Consider the following 7,500-nt stretch of genomic DNA (forward strand, 5'->3'; position numbering starts at 1 on the left):
AATGAGTGGTGAGAGAGAGAGAGAGGGAGAGAGAGAGAGAGAGAGAGAGAGAGAGAGAGAGAGAGAGAGAGAGAGAAATATTAATAGCAATTGTTGAATTCACTATGAAAAATGGAGTGAGTGACAGATGTATCCTTGTGTTAGAGAGAGAGAGAGAGAGAGAGAGAGAGAGAGAGAGAGAGAGAGAGAGCACGTGTGTAAAGAAGCATTACCTGCAGGGATTTAAGTCACGCGAGCCAATTAATTACAGGTAAAGAAGACGATAACGATGAATAATAATGGCAGAGATATTGCTCACTATTTAATTACCGTGACACTTCCACTCCCTCCTGTTCCTCTTCCTTCCTCCTCCTCCTCCTCCTCCTCCTCCTCCTCCTCCTCCTCCTCCTCCTATTACTACTACTATAATCTTTACTTACTCTATTCTTGTGTCATCTTAAATATTCAACTTTACTACTACTACTACTACTACTACCACCACCACCACCACCACCACCACAAACAATGAAAATAAGAGAGAACAAGAAACTCTAAGAAGAAGCTGATAAGAAAAACCACTCGTGGATTAATGAGATAAAGGAGATAAAAGAGAAACAAAGACAATGTACACACTGATAATAGTAATAATGACAGTAGTAGTAGTAGTAGTAGTAGTAGTAGTAGTAGTAGTAGTAGTTGAGTATTTGAGACGAAAAAAAAATAGTAGTTGTAGTAGTAGTGGTATTAGTAGCCGAAGTAAGAGAACCGAACCAACCCTCTTGACTGACTGACACTGAGCTGAACCGCGCGTGTGCAATGAATGGTTCCAGCACAATGGCGATTCATTCCTTCATTTTTTTTTTTCTCTTTTCCATTTTCTTCTTTTTTCGTCGTTTCTTTCTCTCAGTTTTCTTTTCTTTTCTTTTCTTTTTTCTTATTTGTATTTCTAGTGTACTGTTCGTTAATGTAGATTCTGTTTAGCTTTATTGTTCAATGTTCACTTGTCTTTAATTCTTTGTTGTAATATTTTCTTTTTTTTACAATTTTTTTTTGTTGGTTTTTAGTAAGAAAAGTATGTATGTATTTTTTTTTTTTTTCGTTTTTTTGTGCTCTCTCTCTCTCTCTCTCTCTCTCTCTCTCTCTCTCTCTCTCTCTCTCTCTCTCTCTCTCTCTCTCTTTATTCCTTTACTTTATCCATTTACATCCACAAATATTAACCCATAAAAAGAACACTCATAATTAAAACTTCCAGGAATAATAATATCTTTCCTTATTATATTCTCATTTTCAAGTTCCGGTACACAATTTTGCCAACATTATTTTCCCCCTCATTTGATATTCCCGGTTATTTATATGGTAATTGTTTTATGTGACTGTCTACGCTCGTTGTTTGTTTGTCTTGTTTGCAATCGCCGTGTTGTGTTTGCGATTGGTGTGTTGCTGCAAGTTTTTGTGTTTAGGCAAGAGTGTTTGTTTATGTAGATCAGAGTGTGCGTTGTCATTTAGTCCTAGTGGTTAATATGTGTGTGTGTGTGTGTGTGTGTGTGTGTGTGTGGTGGGGTGTCCAAAGAGAGAGACAGAAAGACAGGCACACTCACAGGCAGACAGATAAGACATAGATAAATAAACAGGCAGAGAGAGAGAGAGAGAGAGAGAGAGAGAGAGAGAGAATATGAAACATACAGACAAACAAACAGATTAACAGATAAATAGACAGGAAAACACACAGGGATATGCAAACAGATAGAGAGAATGAGAAAGACAGACCAGAAGATAGTGAACAGATTTAGACATACATACATACATACAGACAGACATACAGACAGACAGAAAAAAAACAACAATTATATATGAAGGAAAGAAGAACACAAGTATATACAGATAAATGAGACAGATGGCAAATGTTACGCGCGCGCGCACACACACACACACACACACACACACACACACACACACACACACACACACACACAGAGAAGGCTTATTCACCAATATATTTAGAGATGCACATCATTTTACAACCAGAGAGAGAGAGAGAGAGAGAGAGACAGAATTGACACCCAGCAGGACGGAGTTACAGTCAATAGATTCTTTTAACTTGATAGGATTGAATCGCAATAGATCGCTAAATGCAACTGGATCGCGTCTTGAAAGGGATCAGATGCCGAAGGGAAGAATTGTATTGACGAAGAGTGAAAGCAAATACCTGATAGAAATATTGAAAAAAGAGACGAAAATTTGAGAAACGGAATTTTAATGAAAGGAAAAGCGAGAGAAGCAGGATTTTAAGGAAAGGTAAAGAAAGAGAGAAGCAAGATTTTAGAGAGAGAGAGAGAGAGAGAGAGAGAGAGAGAGAGAGAGAGAGAGAGAAAAGCAGGATTTTAGAGAAAGGTAAAGAAAGAGAAGCAGGATTTTAAGGAAAAGTAAAGAGAGAAGCTAATTTTAGAGGAAAGTAAAGGGAGAAAAGCAAGATTTTAGGAGAGAGAGAGAGAGAGAGAGAGAGAGAGAGAGAGAGAGAGAGAGAGAGAGAGAGAGAGATTTTAGGAGAAGGTAAAGAAAGAAAAGCAGGATTTTAGAGGAAGGAAATGAAGAACGAAAATAGAGGAAATGAGTTTAAATTGGGAAAACTGTTGGCATATTTATTGCGAGGGGATGAATTAATAGTAATGGCGATAATAATAGATAATGATGACTTTACAGGGAAAAGGAAAATAAGAAAATCAAGGAAGATATATGAGTTGTATTAATTTGTGCAAAGCTTTTTATTATTCATACTTTATAAGAGAATGTTATATGATGAATGAATGGTAAGGACTGTAATGAGTGAAGAATGTTGTGAAGGGGTGTTGTTGGTGAAGAAATGGATGGCGTTCAGCTGTGCATGTAAGGAAGCTTTGTTCTTTTTATTGATTTGTCTTGTTTGTGTGGTGAAATGATTAGACGCAATAGCTAAAGAAACAGAAAAACCAGGGAAATTGCGGTGTTTTTTTTTTTTTTTGGCGTAATGTTCAGAATGTCTCGAAGTGGAAGTTAAAATAAAGTAAAAAAAAAAAAAAAGAAATAGAAGAAGTAAGCTTGATGGATGATGGCAGTAAATAATATAAGAGTAAAGAATAGAAAGGAAAAGAATAATAATAAAAAAAAAAAAAACTGAAAGCAGACCATTAATGTAACACACACACACACACACACACACACACACACACACACACACACACACACACACACACACACACACACACACACACACTAACAAATGACCTAGAAATGAGAAAAGAAAACGATTAATGGCCTCAGTTATCATTAGGTTAATCTTGTGTTTTCTCTCTCACGCAGACTCGACGCGACTGATCCAACGACAAAACGACCTCATTACGTCGCCACCTGCCCTTAATTACCTTCGTCAGGTGAGTGTCCGCCCCTCACACCTGTCTGATGATGATGATGATAAGGTTGCTGTAATAGTATTGTTGATATAGGTGTTGTAAGAAAGGGTTTGTGATGATGATGATGGTGGTGGTTATGGTAGTGATGATAGTGGTGACGTAGGAAGGAATGGTGATGATGGTGATTGTGGAGGTGGTATTATTGGTATTATATGTAGATGAGGAGAAAATTGGTCAGAAGTGATGATGGTGATGAATGATGATGATAGTGATGATGATAGGAGCGGTTTCCATAGTAGTAATGACAATAGGAATGGTTAGTGGTGATGGTGATGGTGATAAGAACAAGGGGATATTTAAAAGTGATGGTAATGGTGATGATCCAGCAATAGTAATGGTGACACGTGTGATTGCAATGTAATAAGAATAGTGAATGTGTAAAGAGTGATGATAATGGTGACAGTATGGAAATATAATGGTGATGACGGAAGGAAAATGGGAAGAATATTTGTGGTGAAGGGAGAATGTGATCGTGTGTTGGTGTGGTGGAAGGGAAAGCGTTGTGGTTATGCGGTTATGTGGTAGTGGTGGCAGTGGCGGTGGTGGTGGTGGTGGTGGTGGTGACAGGGCTATCAAGTGTGGTGGTGCAGGCTTGTGGTTGTGCGGTTGTGTGGTGGTGGTGGTGGTGGTGGTTGAGTATCAGGTAGTAGTAGTAGTAGTAGTGGTAGTGGTAGTGGTGGTACTGGTAGAGGTGGTGATGTGGCTAAATTGTGGTGGAGGAAGAGAGGAGTGGTGTTGGAGATAATGGAGGGGAAAATTTGAGGAGAAGAAGGAGGAGGAGAAGGTGGTAGTGGTGGTAGTAGTAGTGGTGGTGGTGGTGGTGGTGAAGTTTGTGGTGAAGTTAGTGGTGAGGAAGATTGGTGAAGTACATGTAAACCGCCACCAGCACTACCTCCTCCTCCTCCTCCTCCTCCTCCTCCTCCTCCTCCTCCTCCTCCTCCTCCTCCTCCTCCTCCCCAGTCCCACTCCTAACATCCCCACATCCCCACCTTCCCAACCTTACACAACCCACACATACCTGTCTGTCACCCCACCCATTCACCACCACCACCACCACCACCACCACCACCACCACCACCACCACCACCCAAAGAATCGGTTGGGGCTAGATCAAGTAGAGCTCGTGTCCTCGTCTGGAATAATTCATATCTGTGTGTGTGTGTGTGTGTGTGTGTGTGTGTGTGTGTGTGTGGCAGGGTGGATAGTAAATAGATGGATAAGATACAGGACATAGAGAGAGAGAGAGGGAGAGGCTGGCGAATAAATAATGTATAGAGGGAGAGAAACAATAGACGATCGCTTCTTCTTCTTGTCAAATATTGCGTTCCTGTTTGGGAGATAAAAGGGAAAGGTTGTGGTGGTGGTGGTGGTGGAAGGTTGTGGTGGTGGTGGAAGATTGTGGTGGTGGTGGTGGTGGTGTTTAGTTTTTCTTTGTCTTTTTTGTACGAGTTTATTTATTTATTTATTTTTTCTTATATACCATTTATGTTTTTCTTGTTTTCTCTTTTATTGTGTTTTGATTTTTCTCTTCTTTTCTTTTTTGCTTCTTTTGTTATTGTGTTTTTTTTTTCTTCTTTGTCTCCAATCGATCGCTTTGTTTTCATGTTTATTTCCTTCCTATTTATTTATTTTATTCTTATCGTTGTTCATATTCCTGTGTTTATTTATTTTTTCCTCTTAATTCGTTCATCGCTTCTATTTCTATTTTGTCTGACTTTTTCTGTATAATTTTACTTTTTTTTGTTGGATAATTCGTATTTTCTTATATTTTCTTTCCTTTCGTCTTTTTTGCAATGTTTCTTCTTTTCCTTACTCGTATTTAAACCTTAACGTATATATTTCCTGTTCTCTTCCTTCTTGTCATTATTCTTCGCTTTTTCTCTTTCTTTTTCTCTTTTCATTTGCATTTCCTCATCAGCTCCTATATACGCTTCCTCTTGTCTTTCAAGTTTTTCCTTCCTTTCTTCGTCTCTTTTCCTTCCCAGTATCTATTTGTTCCTCTTTCCTTTATCGTCTTTTCTCTTGCTCGTTATCCCTCTGTTCGTCTGTCTTTATTTTTCGTCCCTTATTATTCTTTTCCTCCTTTACTTTCAGTCCTTCCCTCTTTTATTTTCCAGTTCCTCTTTCCTTTATCGTCTTTTCCTCTTGTTTTTTTTTTTATTCCGTCTACCTTCTTTATTTTTCGTCCCTTATTATTCTTTTCCTTATCTTTTCCTCCTTTACTCTCAGTCCTTCCCTTTTTTTTTTTTTTTTCCGCTCTTCTTTCCTTCCCTCGTTTCACGCAAACACGCACGCACGCACACACATTAAGCTGTCAGTTTATAAATTAACGTATTTCTGTAACAACTTCTCTTTCTATTTTTCTCTCACTTCATTTAACAAGTTTATCAAAATATTTCACTCGTTTGTTATTCTTTTAGTGATTAATGGGTTTGGTATATTCCCTCTCTCTCTCTCTCTCTCTCTCTCTCTCTCTCTCTCTCTCTCTCTCTCTCTCGTCGGTACTTTATCTTATTGAGGCTCATAAAAAAAGGTCAGTTTAGTTTACGATTATTTTTAGTTTATCTCGTTTTCTTTCGCCGTGTGAAGTCGCATTATCTTTTCCTTCCATTATCTTTTTTTTTTTTTTTTATTTATATCTAACCGCGTCTCATTTTCTGTTCCTTTTATGGTTCAAGTTGGTCTTTTATTTTTCTGTCTCTCATCATCATTAACCTGAAAACGTGTAAAGGAGAGAGAGAGAGAGAGAGAGAGAGAGAGAGAGAGAGAGAGAGAGAGAGAGAGAGAGAGAGAGAGAGAGAATGCACTTAATTTGTATCAGGACACGTACTCACCACACACACACACACACACACACACACACACACACACACACACACACACACACACACACACCTTATTCTTATTTCATTCAATTATTCTCTTACAATTAATCAACTAAAAAACCACAACATGAAAAACAAACACGACAAAATTTTCACTGGCACACATATTGACATTCTATCTTTTTTGTATTCTATCTGGTAACGATGCGACTAAAACCAACACACACACACACACACACACACACACACACACACACACACACACACACACACACACACACACACGTACTGTACATTCTATTTTTTATCAAGTAATCAGGCAGGTAAGCCGAGGACGTTATCGAAGCATTGAGTCCTCGCCGCCTTTGCTCCGCGCGCCGCACTGATAACCTGCCTTTATGAATGAACAGCCCTCAATACCGCCACCCTTATCTTAAGGAGGAGGCTGAAGGGCAGAGAGAGAGAGAGAGAGAGAGAGAGAGAGAGAGAGAGAGAGAGAGAGAGAGAGAGGAGCATATTCTGATCTCTGCATTGGACTTCACTACTCTGAAAACACTCGTACTGTCCCTCTTAGATATATAACAGAGGGAAAAAAAATACCCATTGTGATTTTTAAGGTGTTTTTATAATAGTTCTAGTGATGCATTACCCAAGATTTCTACAATACATAGGAGAAACAGTCTTGAGAACACGGCTAATCGAATCTGTGGCCCTTAGAAATAGTCGCGGTGAGAGAGCAAAGCGGTTTTGAATACAGGTTATGCTAGGGAGAGAGAGAGAGACAGAGGAAGAGGGAGATGTGTGTTATCGAACCGAGGGGAAGATAGTGTCGCCAGAAGTCTTTGGAGTGACTGTGAGGAGCCGCCGACACCTTATCATCACCACCTTATCACCTGGCTGGAAGGGGATTACCTGTGTCTGCCTACTGCTGGGAACTCCTCCTCCTCCTCCTCCTCCTCCTCCTCCAGCTGGTATCATCCTCTCTTTTTTTCCATTTACCAGCTGTTGCAGACCAGGTGGAGATAAAGTTTGTTGGCTTTTATTCATCATCTTTTTCTCCCCCGTCTTTCTTCAGCTGGTAATATACATTTTTTTTTTTTTTTTCATTTTTCGAGCTGCTAATGTTGAGATAAGTTTGGTATGTTTCCTCCTCCTCCTCCTCCTCCTCCTCCTCCTCCTCCTCCTCCTCCTCCTCCTCCTCCTCCTCCTCCTCCTCATAAAGATTTGAGAATGCACTGGGAAGGGGACTT

General features: G+C 39.5%; 1 protein-coding gene across 2 annotated transcripts in view; it reads left to right on the top strand.

The window, feature by feature from the left end:
* The window catches only part of LOC123520162 (cyclin-dependent kinase 4-like), a 201,580-nt gene that overhangs the window by 35,490 nt on the left and 158,590 nt on the right, over positions 1 to 7,500 (top strand). For both annotated transcript variants that reach the window (XM_045282156.1, XM_045282157.1), the window contains exon 2: positions 3,316 to 3,386. The gene's annotated coding sequence lies outside the window, so the exon portion shown is untranslated. The remainder of the gene's footprint in view (positions 1 to 3,315; positions 3,387 to 7,500) is intronic.

The sequence above is a fragment of the Portunus trituberculatus genome, chromosome 46 (genome assembly GCF_017591435.1).
Source record: "Portunus trituberculatus isolate SZX2019 chromosome 46, ASM1759143v1, whole genome shotgun sequence".
Classification (NCBI taxonomy): domain Eukaryota; kingdom Metazoa; phylum Arthropoda; class Malacostraca; order Decapoda; family Portunidae; genus Portunus; species Portunus trituberculatus.